The sequence below is a fragment of the Anabrus simplex genome, chromosome 7 (genome assembly GCF_040414725.1).
Source record: "Anabrus simplex isolate iqAnaSimp1 chromosome 7, ASM4041472v1, whole genome shotgun sequence".
NCBI lineage: Eukaryota > Metazoa > Arthropoda > Insecta > Orthoptera > Tettigoniidae > Anabrus > Anabrus simplex.
In genome coordinates this window covers 212,596,737-212,615,933 of record NC_090271.1, presented here as the reverse complement: position 1 = coordinate 212,615,933, position 19,197 = coordinate 212,596,737, and the positions used below count along the sequence as shown (strand labels likewise).

General features: G+C 40.2%; 1 protein-coding gene across 5 annotated transcripts in view; it reads left to right on the top strand.

The window, feature by feature from the left end:
* Alk (Anaplastic lymphoma kinase) overlaps positions 1 to 19,197 on the top strand; it is a 730,031-nt gene that overhangs the window by 353,631 nt on the left and 357,203 nt on the right. The gene's annotated exons all lie outside the window — the stretch shown is intronic.

Genomic DNA, 19,197 nt, shown 5'->3' with positions numbered 1-19,197 from the left:
AGGCTGGACTTTCCTTCAATGTCATTACATAACTCGTTAAAATGACAAACAGAAAAGCACATATCGGGTCTATTAGACTATGATAACAAAATCAAGTGTTAAAAAAAATATTTTTGACTACAAAGAAAATATGAATGCATTCATGACTTAACGTACTACCCTATATCTACAAAATTTACACCTACAACAAACTGAATACATAGAAAGACCCGATTATTTACATTGTTATTATTTAATACTGTCCGTGCTACAAATTTAGGATGGGGTCGTTAAGCGACTCATCTTGTTACAGAAGGTAACCAAGTCTAATCAAATTATTCCCATTTTTCCAATCACGCTAACATTTCCCAAATATTATCTACATTTTAGTACTCATCTTAGTTATTGGTAATCCATTGCAGCTTGGCAGATGAGAGGCTCCTTTCGGCCCCTATCCGCCGTATTACTCCTCCATTCTTGATGGCGTAGTTCCACAAATGATTTCCTGGCACATTACCATTTTTACACTAATACCTTAACTATCACACTACTTCACCATTGACAATGTTAACACTGAAAAATTTACTTTTATAAAACAAATTAATACCCTAGACCCAAAAATTTAATATTTTACACTGTTTTAAGCTTCGTCCAATTACCGCACACATGGACATGGACACGTACGACGGTGTGTCGAATTTTACGCCCGTCGCGATTTATGTCGTCCGACGCGATACGCCTGTTTCATACGGCCCTCTTGAAGTGTTCATGATAGCGGTTCGATATTCCAAAGTACAGGCTATTATTCCCTCAAAGTACTGTTCGTCACACAGTATGTTATTTACGTACTTATTGCGGTGCAATTTATATTACTCACTCTTACAATGCAATTAATTGACTTCACTATGATATTTATAACTGGCAAACACTGTCTTAAGTTAACTACTTTCAGTTCAGGTTGCTTGAGCGCGATCACATTTTATAAGTCAGCTGCGAACGACGGTTCAGCTCCAGAGATTCATTTCAAGTGTGATGTCGAGTATCCCTTGCGCCCGTATATATGGATGAAGCTTTCCCTCGCGGATTCATTGACGTCATGCCCATGAGGGAGGGGGTGGATTTTTAATATCGGCACTTGCACTCCGAATTGGACGTTAAAATTTATATCAAATTAATCCGCTCCGCTAGCATATTTGCTGGATTAAATATGAACTCCTAACGATCATAGATTTAGGAGATACGGGTGGATTTAACTCCTCACATTTCGCGCCTTTGGAAGCGTCCCTTACAACATGGTTTTCGTCCAGCCAATGACATTCAAGCTGTCTGGTTTCCAAGAAATCCAGCCTTCAATTTATTTAATTTGCCAATAATTATTTATTATTTTTCCATGCGTGACATCTAATAAATTCATTACATTGCTCCGTGTACTCACAATAATTTATTACTGATTACTTTCGAAGTTACGAGAATATCTCATCCATCATTCCTCAAGATGGTATCCCTGAGTCTCCATCTAAATTTTCGTGATTGGCCTGCAAGTGGTCACGTGATTTAAGTTTCCACCTGCGATAACCTAGGCTAGCGAATGTCCTCGCAACCACTGTACTTTTCCATGACGTCACGGAAATTTCCGTCCGCCAAAAATATTCCAGCGCACTACTCATGTTGCAAGCTTCCTTTGTGTCAAACTACCCCCTTCTCTTTCTGACCAAGACTTATTTGTGGACATGTATTTTTCCTGGTCGCCAACTAATGGGATCCCCTGCTGTGAAGTAGCTAAATGTTGTTGTGTCGAGCTAATCCGTCAGGCTCCAGTCTGTCGTGTTCCTTAGCTCATATTTCAACACTACACAGATGAAATATTTTCAACTACACTTCTGTATTTCAATAAATGTACTATTTCCCTTCATAAATCAAATCATGATTGACTTTGGGCCTAAGTCACTCGGGTTCATTATATAAAATCAGTCTGCAGTTATAAGAATCGAGGGCTATGAAAAACAGGCAGCAATCCAGAAAGGAGTGAGAAAAGGCTGCAGTTTGTCCCCACTTCTTTTCAGTGTTTGTATAGAACAGGCAGTAAAGGAAATCAAAGAGAAAATTGGAAAGGGAATCACAATTCAAGGAGAGGAAATCAAAACCCTGAGATTTGCCTATGATCGTGTTATTTTATGTGAGACTGCAGAAGATCTGGAGAAGTTGCTGAATGGTATGGACGGAGTCATGGATGAGAAATACCCCATGAAAATCATAAAGTTCAAAATAAATGTAATGGAGTGCAGTTGTACGAAGTCAGGTAACGCAGGAAATATTAGATTAGGAAATGAAGTCTTAAAGGAAGTGGATGAATATTGTTACTTGGGTAGTAAAATAACTAACGATGGCAGAAGTAAGTAGGACATAAAATGCAGGCTAGCACACGCAAGGAAAGCCTTTCTTGAGAAAAGAAATTTGCTCACCTCGATTATTGATATAGGAATTATAAAAATGTTTTTGAAAACGTGTGGAACGTGGCATTGTATGGAAATGAAACATGGACGATAAATAGCTCAGAAAAAAAGAGTATAGAAGCTTTTGAAATCTGGTGTTACAGAAGAATGCTGAACGTGAGATGGATAGATCGAATCACGAATGAATCTGAATCTAATTGGTGAGAGAAGATTGCTGTGGCTAAATTTGACGAGAAGAAGAGATAGAATGATAGGACACATCTTAAGACACCCAGGACTTGTGCAATTGGTTTTTGAGGGAAGCGTAGGGGGTAAGAACGGTAGGGGTACACCAAGGTATGAATATGACAAGCAGATTAGAGCCGATGTAGAATACAGCAGTTATGTAGAAATGAACAGTTTAGCACAGGAGAGGGTGGCATGGAGAGCTGCATCAAACCAGTCTATGGACCGATGACTCACTGTAGTCTAGAAATTTCACGAAGAAAATTTCCCATACTCACCTTACAGTATGGAAATTTGATGAAGAGGAATTTCCACACTCACCCTTCAGTCTGGACATGGCACCGTCGGCTTTTTACCAGTTTCTAAAAATGAAGAAAAACTGTTTGATAAGTGAACAGGACGTAATGGATGGTGCCGTGCACTGACCGAAGCAACAGGGAACAATTTTGTACGTCAATGGAATACTTGAACTGTTCTGGATGTATAACAAGTACCTAAATGGCCATGGCAACTTCAAGGAAATACTTGCAATGCCCACTTTCTTGAAGATCATAACAATACAAGTTCTTTTATTTTGGCTCTAAGCAGTGTTCAAATTATGCACGTGATTATTTTAAATTGTGAAAGTTTGATACGGTTTCCGAAAACATGTTCACAGACCTCTGTGAAAAAAATGAGCGTTTTCAGCAAATTTCATATTCTACAGCAGTTAAACATATCTTAGTAAAAATTCTAGTTGTTGATTTGATAGACGGCCTGAAGTTGGAAACATTAGACGACGATTTTTGTAGGCCTAATAAGAAATATTAGAATACGACAGTTTATTACTTGTGCAGTCACATAAAAAGTATGGTCGCTGCTATCAACGATGAGACTAAGTTGCAATTACTGTGAAGAATAAATGACACAAAGTACTGCTACTATAGGGCACATAAAGGATCATCCTGGCACTATCGCGACCGCTACGTATTTACATCTGCATAGGGGTCAGATGTAACTGAGGCTCATTGAGGGTACCTCGAACCAAACCTGCGTTAACCGCAACAACAGTATGTTATTTCCTGTGTTCTGTAGTGTTTTCTATTTACCTCTCTGTGTCTACTTTTGTTGAAACAAGTTATTTCAATCTCATGAATACCTGATCTTCCATTGTACTTTGCATCTTTTGAAACTGTACTTTTGGAATTGCTGTTAATCCCTAGGGTTTTAAACTATTTGTTTTACGTCGCACCGACACAGACAGGTCTTATAGCGACGATGAAATAGGAGAGGGTGGTGTTGGTGGTGGTGGTGGTGGTGGTGGTTGTTGTTGTTGTTGTTGTTGTTTTAAGAGGAAGTACAACAGGGTATTAACGCTAATCAGAGGAAAAAATAGGAGAGGTCCGACACTTAAAATGAATGTATCGGCAAAAGAAATTTAAGGGCCACGAAGGGCATGTAAATGAAAGACGTCCTAGGCCTCAGAAATTCTATACCATCTGGGTCGGAATAGGACAAGAGTTGACCAAGGACGGTCGGAAAGTGAGGAGCCTTTCACAAGAAAGTCGAAGCAATGCCAGATTCAGCTAGGAGAACACATGCTCGCAACTTCAGAGACACTGGTCCCCTTTTTAGTCGCCTCTCACCACAGACAGGGGATACTGTGGATGTTATTCTACAGCCCCCACCCACAGGAGAGGATAGGAAAGAGCTAGGACTGCGAACGAAGCGGCCGTGGTCTTAATTAAGGTACATCTGTGAAAATGGGAAACCACGGAAAGCTATTTTCAGAGCAGCCGACTGTGGGTTTTGAACCCGCTATCTTCCGAATGCAAGCTGACAGCTACGTGACCCAAACTGCGTAGCCACTCGCAATGATATAATCAATGTGTTTGGGTGTTTGTGTAACTAGCACCTCTGGACGACTTGATACACCTGGATTAAATATCGCACGCAAGGAGAGTATGCTGACAGAATCAATCAATCAGTCACTACCGATCTGCATTTAGGGCAGTCGCCCAGGTGGCAGATTTCCTATTTGTTGTTTTCCTAGCCTTGATGTACAAGGAAGCAACAAATATAGTATTCAGAGAAAAGAGAAGAACAACAGCAATAAGGAAATAGAGGCTACAGATGGCACAATGATATATCAACCCCAAGAAATAATGAAAAGATGGGAAGAATACATAGAATGGCTATATGATCGGGACAATCGACCAAATGAAGAAGAACTTGAATTAGAGGAGGAAGATATGGTTAAAGAGGATGATAAAGGGGAAACCATACTGAGAAGAGAGATCGAAGCATCACTGAACGAGATGAAAAATAGAAAAGCAATGGGAATAGATGAGATTCCTGTTGAACTGTTAAAAGCGTTAAATAATGAAGGGAGAAAGGAGTTGATTGGATTATGTAATCAAATATACATGACAGGAAAATGGCCAAAGGACTTCAGTGAAATCATCTTAATCCCTATGGAAAAGAAAAAGAACAGCAAAAAATGTGAAGAACATTGAGTCTAATTTCACATGCAGCCAAAGTCTTACTGCGGACGCTCAACAGAAGGATATATGGAAAGCTGAATAACTTTATAGGTGAAGAACAGTTTGGTTTCAGGAGAGGAGTTGGAACAAGAGACGCCATTGGACTTCTGAGGGTGATAGGAGAGAGGTACATAGAGAAAAACAGGAAGGTTTATGCTGTATTTATTGACCTTGAGAAGGCTTTTGACTGTGTCAGATGGGACAAATTGATGACAATCCTGAAGAAACATGGAGTTGATTGGAGGGATAGAAGGCTAATAAAGAATTTGTATATAAACCAGAGAGCAAAAGTGAGAATAGGAGATGAGTTGAGTGAAGAAAGTGAATTAGGAAGAGGTGTAAGACAGGGCTGCTCTTTATCACCGACACTGTTCAACATCTATCTCGAAGAAATAATCAATGAAAGTTTTAATGGAAATAGTGGAGTTTGTGTTGGAGGTAGGAGAGTAGAATGTATAAGATTTGCAGATGATATGGTTGTGATGGGAGAAAGCGAACGTGAAATGATACAAATGTTAGATAAACTCAACATGAAACTAGAAGAATATGGAATGAGAATTAATAAGAAGAAGACCAAAAGTATGATAATTGGAGGAAAAGGTAGAAGTTGTCATATTAGTATAGGAGGAGAAGAAATAGAGCAAGTCAGTAACTTCAAGTATTTGGGAAGTATGATCAGAGATGATATGTATTGCACAACAGAAATTAAGAAAAGAATTGCCATAGCAAAAGAAGGCTTTAGGAAAAAATCAAAATTATTTTGTGGACCACTAAACAAAGATTTGAGGAAAAGACTTGCTAAGTGTTACATTTGGAGCATAGCGGTGTATGGCGCAGAGACTTGGACATTGAGAAAGAAAGATGAGAGAAGATTGGAGGCACTAGAGATGTGGGTATGGAGGAGAATAGAACAAGTGAAATGGGAAGACCGGGTAAGGAATGAGGAGGTATTACGAAGAGTTGGAGAAGAACGAAGTATGTTACAAACCATTAGAAGGAGAAAAATGAACTGGATCGGACATTGTTTGAGGAGGGACTGTTTACTGAAAGAAGGAGTAGACGGAATGGTGAAAGGCAAACGAGGAAGAGGAAGGAAAAAATATTAAATGTTGGACAATATCCAAGGAAATAAATATTCGGACATGAAAAACTTGGCGCAGGACAGGCAACAGTGGAAGAGGTTCATCCCATGACAAGACCTGCCATAAGGCAGAATACCTAGATAGATAGATAGCCTTTTCTTAAATGATCGCAAAGAAATTGGAAAATTATTGAACATTTCCCTTGGTAAGTTATTCCAATCCCTAACTCCCCTTCCTATAAAAGAATATTTGCCCCAATTTGTCCTCTTGAATTCCAACTTTATCTTCCTATTGTGATCTTTCCTACTTTTAAAGACATCACTCAAACGTTCACGTCCACTAATGTCATTCCACGCCATCTCTCCACTGACAGCTCGGAACATACCACTTAGTCGAGTAGCTCGTCTCCTTTCTCCCAAGTCTTCCCAGCCAAAACTTTGCAACATATTTGTAATGCTACTCTTTTGTCGGAGATCACTAAGAAGAAATCGAGCTGCTTTTCTTCGGATTCTTTCCAGTTCTTGAATCAAGTAATCCTGGTGAAGGTCCCATACACTGGAACTATACTCTAGCTGGAGTCTTACCAGAGACTTTTATACCCTCTCCTTTACATCCTTACTACAACCCCTAAATATCCGCATAACCATGTGCAGAGATCTGCACCGTTTATTTACAATCCCATTTATGTGATTACCCTAATGAAGATCTTTGCTTATATTAACACCTGGGTACTTACAATGATCCCCAAAAGGAACTTTCACCCCATCGACGCAGTAATTGAAACTGAGAGGACTTTTTCTATTTGGAAAACTCACAACCTACCGGGCGAGTTGGCCGTGCGCGTAGAGGCGCGCGGCTGTGAGCTTGCATCAGGGAGATAGTAGGTTCGAATCCCACTATCGGCAGCCCTGAAAATGGTTTTCCGTGGTTTTCCATTTTCACACCAGGGAAATGCTGGGGCTGTACCTTAATTAAGGCAACGGCCGCTTCCTTCCAACTCATAGGCCTTTCCAATCCCATCGTCGCCATAAGACCTATCTGTGTCGGTGCGATGTAAAGCCCCTAGCAAAAAAAAAAAAAGTCACAACCGGACTTTTAAGCCCGTTTGTCACCATACCATTGCCCACTGTCCATCTCACAATATTATCGAGGTCATTTTGCAATTGCTCACAATCTTCTCACTTATTTATTACTCTATAAAGAATAACATCATCCGTAAAAAGCCTTATCCCTGATTCCACTTGACTCATATAATTTTTATATATATATGAAAACATAAAGGTACAATAATACTGCCTTGAGGAATTCCCCTCTTAATTATTACAGGATCAGATAAAGTTTCGCCAACTCTAATTCTCTGATATCTATTTTCTAGAAATATAGCCACACATTCAGTCACTCTTTTGTCTAGCCCAGTTGCACTCACCTGAACAATGGAGTCTGTCAGGTGTATTTAGAATTCAGTTCCATAGAAAGAAGTTCATATGCGTTTTCTTGTTAACTCTTAACATTTTTCGAGGAAAAATGCTTTTCTATATATTAGCGTACTCTTTATCCGATGAAAACCAAAATAACTGGTAAACTGTTGGCGTTACAAATGAAAGGAGCAGACATGCAGGATTTAGATTTAAATTACCTATAAAAAAAGGTTCATACGCGTTTACTTCGTAACTCTAAAGATTTGCCAGACAACTGCACTCTTTTACGTGTTAAAGGAGCATTTCGTGCATTCGGTTGAGGGCGCTCACAATATGTTCAGCGTGGAGTCAAGAAAATTGTAGGAAAAATGAACTACACAACAAGGAAGAGCATTTAATAACGATCAATAATATAAGCTGCAATATGTATTTTCAAAGAATAGTATCGCTTTAAGGGTGAGCCTCCGTTGCTCAGGCGGCAGTGTGCCGGCCTCTCACTGCTGGGTTCCGTGGTTCAATTCCCCGTCACTCCATGTGAGATGTGTGCTGGACAAAGCGGAGGTGGGACAGGTTTTTCTCCGGGTACTCCGATTTTCCCTGTCATCTTTCATTCCAGCAACACTCACCAGTATTATTTCATTTAATTTGTTAGTCATTAATCATTGCCCCAGAGGAGTGCGATAGGCTTCGGCAGTCGGCACAAATTTTATCCTGGCTACTAGATGGGGGCTTCATTCATTTCATTCCTGACGCGGTCGAATGATTGGAAACAGGCTGTGAATTTCCACTTTACGAAATGTATTAGAAGAAAACATCTGCTTCTTCTGTCCTGCAGGAGTTCTTTTACGTGCCAGTAAATCTGCAGTAGATCCAACTCACTCGCATGCAGGTAAGGAAGTGAGTCAAGACCGAAGGATCCCTTGCGTGATGACGAAGGCAAAGAGTGAGGAAAAGTGACATGTTGATGATGATGATGATGATGATGATGATGATAATAATAATAATAATAATAATAATAATAATAATAATAATAATAATAATAATTGTACCGGGAGGTACACCTCAACTCCGCACAATCAAAAGAAGCGCCTTAAAGAACCCTATCTATCGAACGAAACTTGAAACTGCTACTGCATGAAGTTGGGACATTAATCAGAAGATGCCACTACTGAATAACTGAGAAGTTCGTCATTTCTAAGTTTCCTATGCTGATTGGAGTTATTTTGTTTTGGTGTACATCAAGAAGTTTGAGCTTTTCTCCATAGATGTATCTACAAAAACTGGGGTCACGCACTCTGGTGGAATAATTTGTTATTGAAAGAAATTTTGTGTTCATGGGTTTTCTCAAGTAGATTAACTTTTACTTTTTATAAGGTATATATTTCTAGGTTTGCAACACTTCTTTCTCATTCGGCCAGTTTTGAATCTGACCAATCCCTATTTTTCTATAATTATTTTTCAGCCTATCACAGGCTTCTTGTTGGTTTTTTGGGCGTAACTTTTGATTCTGCCAATAAAATTGAGAGGGTGTGTCCGGATTAGTCCAGAACCCTCTAGAACCGTCCTCTCGCGTATATAAACTGCGGCCTTTCAGGCTGCCTTGTCTTTTGATCGCCGTATTTCTGAAAGAGTGTGTGTCAAGACAGGAGGCGGGGCGCCTCATTCTTCGCCAGGCAGTCCATCAGCCAACGGGATGTCCACCAGATTTATTTTTCTGTAGCTACCTCCGCAGACTTACACGAGGGGAAGGTTCAAATTTCTAATTATGTAACCTCCTGTTTTCTAAAAATGTAAACCTTTTTTCCGGCTAATGTAAAATTTCATAAATTCTTAAAACTGTAAATCGGGGATAGAGAGTGTGTTACCCTCTTGAGTTCCCCTTCAACTTAATTTGAGGTGACAGTGATTTTGTAACCTTTTCTCTTTTCTGTAAAGTGTTAAATTAATCTCCATTCTAACCACCTCAGTAGCTTGGGATTAGCCTCTGCATCATCGGGCCGAGAGCCCAATTAGGGTTTTTTAATTTTCTAGGAGCGCAAGTGTACGACTCCATTCATTTTTTGTTCGGGTCAGTAAGTTAACCTGTTTTTCTTTCCACGAAGGCCAAGTAGTTTGGGTAACTGATACCCCTGTGTAAATTTTTTTATTGTAAATTGTGCCTACCGAGGCCAGAGATTACATGGTTTTGTGTAATGTTGCCTTAAGCGGGCTGTAAGAAATTAGTTAAGATGGGAGAGCATGTGAGCTCTTTTCTTCGATTTCTAAATCCAGCTGTAATATTGTGGGGTGCCTCTAGAAGGCTGTAAATTTCTTGGAGGAAAGTGCTCTTAAATTGGGATATGCCTGTCCTTGCAAAAACATTGAGATTTTGCAGACGTTGTAAATTTTGTAAACTGGAGCTTGTAGCTCAGAACTTGTAAATCTGGGGCTTGAAGCCCAAAGTTGTTAAATTCCCTATTCTGGGATGTCCTACCCTTGTAGCAAAATAAATTGGTATTGTACCTGAGATTTTGTTGTTTTCACTCAGTGAAAAATTTGTTAAGTTGATGATTGGTAAAGAAATATAACCTTTGTTTTAAAGTTTTAATTTAATTTTTGATATCGTAGATAGACCCATTCTACCCAGCACCTTCTTTCACCTCTGCGTTCCACAGATACACCCGGAACAATAATAATAGTTTTTACGTCCTAACCACTACTTATACGGTTTTCAGAGTCGTCGAGGTGTTAAAATTTGTCCCGAAGGAGTTCTTTTACGTGCCAGTAAGTCCACCGACACGAGGCTGATGAATTTGAGCACCTTCAAACATTACCGGACTGAGCCAGGATCGAACCTGCCAATTTGGGCCTTCTGAACACTCTACTGTTCGAGCTACTGAGCCCGAGCTACTGAAACTGTTACTGCAAGGTTCAGACTTCCTCGTATTTCTTTTTGTCTGGTTGCTTCACTTCATCCCTTCCGCCAACTGCCTCATACGGACACGTTTCACATACTGTCCGCATGGAGCGCTGGAGCACTGTCCCTGTTCACGGGAAAGCAGGTGCGAGTTACTGTTGGTTGAAATTCTTATCAAACGTAAAAGAATTCTACGCGTGTAAAGCCACGGGTAAACGCTAGTTTCCGGATAAAATATAGAGAGTTTTCATGTGTTGTGTGATGTGTAACTGTTATTTCCCACTTCTAACATATCTAATATAAAAATTGCTGTCTATAGTTCCCAGATTTAGGCTTGTCTACCTGTTAACTATTAGAATTTGTACTAATGAAGTTTGGTTAAATCGATCTAGAATTCAACAAGGAGCATGTCCTTGAAATGGTCCTTATTAAGCTATTATCAACCTGTACGTATAAACTGAATTGTCATATTATTACGTATAGCTGTTACGTATAGCTGAAACATTCATCAGAAAGATACTCGACTTTATTCGTAGTCAGTTATTTGAAGTCATATCTCTTCAGGTAAGTTGAATGCTTTCCATAATGCAATTGTGTTTGTTAGCTGTGATTATAAGCCATTCAGTAAAATTTTCTGAGAATCCCATAACAACTCATTGAGATTTGCATCTGGTAATTGCTGGGCCAAATGGAGTCAGAAATATGTTCGTCTAACCAGTTATGTGTGACTGCCTATGGCACTTACGAATAATAGGACATATTCCACACAATTACGGATCCACTACAAGCTTGTATAAAATCTTGCACGCAGATTGGATCCACAGTCATTTCGAACTTTTATGAATCACATGAGGAGGGGCATTTGATATCCCACAATGTAAAGAAGAGAACCCATGGTGAACGATGACTGCCAAAGCACGCGAGAAATGCATTGTATTCTGTAGAGTGCACTGGCTGACGATTTTGATGAGGTCTGTGTCAAATAAGGAAGTGATATGACCTGCGTCCTCCTTCGCCGATTAGTTATGCTTTTCAGTTGCCATAGGCCTGTTCTTGTATCACCAGTAGGCACTAATATACCCATGAACCGATAAAATCTTCCCCAGCATGCTGCGGGCCTGATGAGTTTGCGAGTATGAGATGAGCCTGGAAATAAGTGACTGATTACCTCACTCAGTATGATGCATATGAAGTTCACTGGGTATCCATATATGATGAAAAATATATTTCAATTTTGTCCAGTAAAGTTCCCCAACATTTTCTGAATCCAAATATAGTTATTGGTAAATCGTCATTTAAAACCAGGGTACCTCATGAGACACGCCCGCTTTAAATGCCATCAGTGCTCCGTTTGCGATACTCCCACTTGGTTTAGTTTAGAGCCTTGATGAATGATGCTAATATGCTAGCGATCGACTTGCATGGGGGCACTCAAAATCCCAATGAGAGTCACTGTATTTGGAAGGAATACCGTATGTTCTTGGTCTAAGTACTCTCAAATTGTGTGTTCTAGTTGCAGTTATCTTTTAGAGTGATGGTGTAACAGTCAGGATTAATGTATTGAAGAACTTAGTAATAGGCACGAGCCAGAGATCGAACCCGAGGCTTCGATTAGCGAGTTAGACACGCTGCACCTATACGACTAAACTGGCCAGGTTAAAGAACTTCTGAGGGACAACATCCCTGTCTCTCTTACCAATTGAAGGGACGTTATATATTTATTATACTTAATTCCGTACCTGTAATGGTCATCATTTATAGCCAAGAGAGATCGTGGGAATCTCAAAATAGTCCTAATAGTAAGGACGAGCTTATCAAGGAGGTGATAAAGCCTCAATCTTTGTCTCTACCACGGCTGGGAGGTTGTACGGACGTGGGCTGCCAAACATCAGAGGAGATTTGGCACACAGTTTCTTCATCCCTGGAAGTTTATCCACAAATATATATATTGACGTCACTTATTGCGTTTTAGAAGTTCTGGATTTTATGTGTTGAGGAACACAATCAAGGTTAAAAATGAGTGAGATGTTGTGTTAAAACGAAAATCCTAAAACATGGCCGAGCTTCTCTGCGCGCTGCAAGAATGATCCTGCGCTAAATATGTTTAAGTAGTTTTTATATATAAATACGAAAAAACACTCATGCACCATGATGTCTCAGGACCCACCTAATGAGAGTAAAATTTGGCATACAGATTCCTGTTACGACATGCATGGGCATTTGATAGTTCAAATAATTGACCTTCGCACAAACTATAGTTCCGTTTCTATGAGTTTCGACTTGACAGCTAACCGGAAGTCAGACATTGGTGCCAAATTGTTACGAATACAAACAGCTGATTCAAGACACACAACACGAACGGAAATGTATAAACTCGAATATAAGTTCAGAAAAACAATACTTTGTAGCAACATGCATAACTCACATAAGATTAACAATAACACGTAACATATTTAGAATAAGGCTAGTGTATAAGAAAAAAATAGATCCGTGCTCGAACAGATAAAACGCGAGGAAATGAAATTTATACTCACCATCTAGAAGACCTCGCGTTGCTAATCGATTAAATTTCTAAGGAAGGAAGAATCCTATCAATCATTTCTGAGTCACTATCGGCATTGTCATCGTCTGTTGAGGTTTCACTCTCGCTTGACCGTAACGAGATAAGAACGTCTTCAACATAATCGTCTGTGATACTTCCCCTCTCCCAAGTTTCACTTATACCTGATTGTGTGTCACAACCTGCACTTGCACGGCCTATGGCTTCCCAGAGAAGTCTTTCGACTTCCGAAACTGTGAAGAGTCTGCTATTCGCAGCAACATATTCCTTCACTCGGGCCCAAATTGGTTCTATGGCGTTAAAATGGCAATAGTATGGGGGAAGGCTAACACCGTTATGCCCATGTCTCCTGGCTATTTCATCCATCACGTAAACTGGGTACTAGGGCTTGTTTCATTTCACAAGATGGGTAAAATCCCCGCCTTCCTCAAGTCAGCGCGAACCGAAATATTGAGCTCCTTCGGCCACTCAATTAACTTATTACTTCTAGCCGCTAGTGTTGGTGCTTTGTCAAAGTGAACTGACAAATACCGCGAAAATAATAGAGCGCAATACAACACGGCTGATAGCACGTACCCATAGTAAACAACAAATCGACAACACTGGTAACCGGAACTAGAGTCTAACGCTTTCAATCGGAGCGGTCGGCTGTCTATGACTGGCTGTTTATTAATTCACTTAGTTTTCGCCAAAAAGCAGTCAAGTCGAAACTCATAATAACTGTACTATAGAAGAGACGGCTATACGAAAAGTCATTGTTCCGTTGTCCATCATTCTTTCGCACCGTAAACGTGAGGTGGTGCTTCCGTACTCGGTGGACATACTTAGGAAAGAGTCCGGCTCCCTGGCTAAATGGCCTTTGGTCCAGGGAGTCCCGGGTGCGATTCCCGAAAGGGGTCGTGGATTACAAAATTCATTGGTTAATTCCGACTGCTCGGAGGGGTCCGCCGTTTTCCTGATTAGAATCCATGTTAGGTAAGGCCACATTCTCACTTACGCGCAGGTCACCTATATGGCGTTAACTCGAAAGACCTGCACCAGGTCTCTTCGGAGGCCACTTGCAATTATTATTATTATTATTATTATTATTATTATTATTATTATTATTATTATTATTATTATTATTATTATTTCCAGGATCTGGAAAAAGCCTTTGACCGCGTTCCTCGTGAACTGATTTGGCATGCACTGAGATCACACGGCGTCCCTGAGGAGTATGTCTTATGTCCGTTGGATAAATTTGCTCTATCAAAGCTCTACCATCGCCATTCCCCATTCAGTTTGGTGTCCACCAGGGATCGGCTCTGTAACCGCTTCTCTTCATTTTGTAAAATAATTGAAGATATATAGCTTTTAAAAATAATTTCAGCATTCTTCAGACCGTCAATACTTTTGTAGGCTTCCTCATGGATGCTTATTTTTATTTGTAAATGTCCTCATGAGAAAAAGTCATTAGAGGACATTCCAGGGAACAATGTCACCTGGGAAATACTTCATTTAACACTGTTGAATGCAGGGCACCAGGGTATTAAAGATCTAGGTACCACAATACTTGAAATAGACTGTTAAAGATTTTTGTATTCACCGAGGGCACCATCAATAAAATATGGAGCGGTAGTCTACCCGAGCGAGTTGGCCGTGCGATTAGGGGCGCGCAGCTCTGAGCTTGCATTCGTGAGATAGTGGGTTCGAACCCCATTGTCGGCAGCCCTGAAGATGGTTTTCCATGATTTCCAATTTTCACACCAGGAAAATGCCACGGCCGCTTACTTTCCACTCCTAGCCCTTTCCTGTCCCATCGTCACCATAGAACCTCTCTGTGCCTGTGCGACTTAAAGCCAATTGTAAAAAACGTAAAAAAAGATCAGTAGTTTAACGGTCTAGAATCCCAACTAGTAGTTGTAACATTTCTTACTTTAACACCAAGAGGAAAGTTGTCCTTGAATTCTGATTAATTTTTTAATTTCTTTATGTAAAAAATAAACTTGATAAAACACTTGTAAAATTTTCCTTTGTAATAAACAGGGAGAAGGTGTTTAGGGAAAGCTGATTTTCCGTGTTACATTCCTGCGTCCAGTGTTTTGATTTCCACGCTGTTTTAAGAGGCATTCTATATAAATTATTATCCTCTTTTAACACTAGTCAGACCAGAAAAAAATGGACCAGGTTTGACTATTCGGTGAATGGAGGTATCAGCAAGAAGGGGAAAAACCACAAAAGATGTGAAACTGAAAGACTCCTTAGGCCTCGCAGACCTAACACTGTCGGAGTCGGGAGGAAAATACGCCTTATCCAGAGGAAAGTGAGGAGTCATAAACACTTAGCCCTCGAGCTAGAGGAATTAACTAAATCTTGTTAACATCTGCTGTCCGGTCTGGAATCGAACCCAGAACCCCTTTACGTCCACTAACTAATTGACGGTTTTCGTAAACGCCCAGGTGCCGAAATATTTTCCCCTCAGGAATTATTTTATGTGCTGATAAATGTGCTTGCAGGAGGCTGACTTATTTTAATACCCTCAAATACCACCAGACTCTATGGTGTTGAAGGTATCGATCCCTGGCTCAATTCCTGGCTGGACCAGGGATTTTAGCTGCGTCTGATTAATTCCTCTGGCCTGGAGACTGGGTGCTTGTGAACGTCCCCATACAGTATATTCCTCTTTATATTCTGTACATCCAACACATCTCATTATCAACCACTACAAAAACGCGTAATAGATTACATGTTCTTCCACTTAGTTGGAGTCACGAAGGACATCCGGCCGTAAAACAGCAACATGCCCACATGTATAAGACAGTTCGTAACCGTGTTGCCACCAGGGTGTGAAAAAAGCGGCAGGAAAAGATGTAGAAATTCCACCGGATTGAGCCGAGATCGAACCTGCTATATTGGGCTCATAAAAACATGATAGAACCACGCAAGTTTATTTTCAAAGTTTGCATTCAACAAATACACATTATAATAAAGAGAGAGACACACAATATTTTATTACGTGAGATCAAAGCACAGTACGAGGTATACTGACGTTCATTAATAACTAGAACAGGCTTACACTCTCATTGGTCAAATCAAGCACGTGCGCACCACACATGCACATGCACACAATTGAAGAGCGAGGAGAGACAGGCAAAGAGAACAAGGATAAATATGTCAACTCTTTATCCTTGTCCCCCCACCTCCGAAAATGTGCATACATAACTGTTAAGGAGTGCATTTAACATGAAGTCCACGTCACTTAATTTCTAATCTTAGCCCCATTTAATCATTCATAAGCATGGTTATTCATTGGTCTTCAGTTCCAAGGTTAGAGCATTCAATTCGAGTGAGTTTGAAGGACATGTCGAACTTCTTCGTTGGCTTCCGGCACACGTAAGAGCTCCTATGTCTCGTAACTCCTTCTACTAGTTGGAAGGGACATTAAACAAATAACATTGTTCTTATTCTTCAGCTCTGAAGCGCATTATTGCAAAATTTTCACCTCTGGGCTTTAACGTTTGCGTCTCGTATTCACTTTCGGTGCTCTACTGTCCACATCTTGGATAAGTTCTTTGCTTCGGCTTTTCTTGGAAACCCTGGTGTACTTCAGTTTCTTTTTAATGGAATCACACTCCTGGATATCTCCATGTCTGATCTCCAGGTCTCGCAGATCTTTTTCGTCGGGCTGAGTGGCTCAGACGGTTGAGGCTCTGCAGGTTCGATCCTGGCTCAGACCGGTGGGTAGAGGCATGATTTTTTTGCATTAACGATAAACGCGACAAAAATATTTTGAAGCGATTTTGTGATATCCTTACGATTCATATGTTTCTGGTTAAGAAAATATAGATATTATGTTCACGAATTAAAGCGACAAGGCCATTTTAAAGCGAAATGTAATTATTTCGCGATAAACGCGATATTACAGCGAAATCTGTAGTGAATAACGAACTTGACATTTTGTTCCAAGATTATGTATGAAAAGAAAAGGAACAGCGAAAAAATATTCATCAACAGGAGAGAAATATGTTATCATTAATGTTCTGGAAAATCTCTTTAAGACATGGCATCACAGAAAACGGGGTCCGACTCGTTGGCTGAACGGTCAGCGTACTGGCCTTCGGTTCAGAGGGTCTCGGGTTCGATTCCCGGCCGGATCGGGGATTTTAACCTTAATTGGTTAATTCCTACGGCACGGGGGCTGGGTGTATGTGTTGTATTCATCATCATTTCATCCTCATCACGACGCGCAGGTCGCCTACGGGAGTCAAATAGAAAGACCTGCACCTGGCGAGCCGAATCCGTCCTGGGATATCCCGGCATTAAAAGCCATACGACATTTCATTTCACAGAAAAGGGGTTGGCTGCAGGCTTCTTGCCAAACGAAATGTTTGGAATGTAGTTCTTGTGGTGGCTGGTAATCCCACCCCAGTAGGGCTGGGACAGATACAACGCAACCGTTTTATCGCAACCGTTTCCGGAACACAACCGTTGTCGAATTAAACCGTTGCGAGAAAATAACAGTTGCAGCTGCAGTGGCGCTCTGCTGTTGCGTTCTTCGCCAGCACCGATGAAGTGACGTTTCAAGTTTCGCAACCGGTACCTATACAAAACTGCCTTCCGCAATCGTTGCGTTTCTTGACACTGGGGTTTTCCAGTGTAACTCACAGGTCAGATAGGCCGTTCTGGAGAGCTCCCCTGCTACTGAATGAAGCGCCTGACGTCTCCGAAAGCCACAATAGACAGTGCTACCCCAGATTCAATGGCCTGAGTGTTGTAAGATGCAGTTAGTCGAGTATTTTTAGAGTTAATTTTGTTAGTTATTCTAATTAGCCTCCATTCAGTCATGAAATACAGAACTACTGGGTATTTAGATGCCGTGACATTTAACATTTAAAACTAATACGAAAAAATAACATGTCTTCAAATCTGATTCTGTAATGACAGACACACAAAGGCGATTGTGAGTTGAGAATCAACCTTTTACGAACAACTAAAGACATAGGTATTAATCAAGGCTTTTTACTGCCCCAGTTTAAAGAAGGAAGTTATCTACGAGCATATTCCACTTCTAGGTCGCAGAAAGTACAGTAATTATATTTCGTTATGAATTTGTAAATTATGTTGATATTCAGATATAAATATTTGTAATTTCTATGTTATGTGGGGTAGTAGAATTTTTAGACTTTCAATCGAAGATTAGATACGATTCAAGCACACGGTAATTTTAAATTCCTCTAGCCCACATTTCCAGTAGTCTGAATAGGCAAAAATTTATAGTAGAATAGAAGAATGTTAGAAAAAATAGTTATATTATTACTGTCGATCAAACTGTTATGCTCATTCGAGTTTGGAGGTTGAATATGATGTCACCAATAGGCCTATAAAATCTAGTCACACCATAATTTTTCTCGTTTTATTTCACGTTAGTCACGAACGTTTGGAATTTTTAATTTGTACTTTAATATTTTTAATGGCAAATGGAACGCAGGAAGTGTCCGTTTTTAAACGTGTTTCAACCATACGTCAAGTTTAAGAAATTATTTCTCAAAACACGTCATCATATCGAATCAAAATTTTAACACAACATACAATGTAATGTTTTATGCATTATTTATAAATTTAAGAATTTTATGTTTCCAAGAAAAAGAGCTGTCATCAATTTTGTAAGACTACCTTTTCTCAGCTCAGGTTGGTTGGAAACTCCATTCTTGGTCGCGTTGTGATCTTTATATATCTAATGGTTATGCTGTATGACTGAAACTCGTAAATGAATTGCATTCCTGTATATCAGTTTATATTTATATCGGCTACAATGATATACATCACTGACTGGCCGGTGCAAGGAAAGACATGAGGCGTTACCGCGAACTCCCTATTTTGTTCGGGAGGAGTACGTTATTTTGCAACCGTTTATTACAACCGTTCTCTGCGCGCAACTGTTTTGCCCAGCACTACACCCCAGCCCGTCTCCTCACGGCATTGTGCAATTCTGGAAACCCTAATGACGTCTACAAGCATCACAATTGACTGGTGTATTTAGGCTTCGTGGTCAGGTAAAATTAAGAAAGTGATCACAGACAGTA